The following is a 261-nucleotide window of genomic DNA, read 5'->3' on the forward strand; positions in this document are numbered from 1 at the left end:
CCATCCTGCCCGGCCGGTTGGGTCCAGTGTGTTATCGAGGATGGTTGGACAAGGGCTGGTTATGGAGCCCCCATCCCCTTTTTGTCCCTAAGTTCTGAATCTCGACCACGTCACCGTGTCTGGACCCGACATTGGATCAGAGCAGGGTCCAGGGGTTGGCAAGCACCGCTCAAGGGCCAGCGGTCCAGGGCAGCATTTGTCAGGGCTGGGGCAGCCCAGCACAACAGCCCTGGGGATCTGTGGCAGGGCGGGGCGGCCCCG

The sequence above is a fragment of the Antrostomus carolinensis genome, unplaced genomic scaffold, assembly GCF_000700745.2.
Source record: "Antrostomus carolinensis isolate BGI_N321 unplaced genomic scaffold, ASM70074v2 scaffold34961, whole genome shotgun sequence".
NCBI lineage: Eukaryota > Metazoa > Chordata > Aves > Caprimulgiformes > Caprimulgidae > Antrostomus > Antrostomus carolinensis.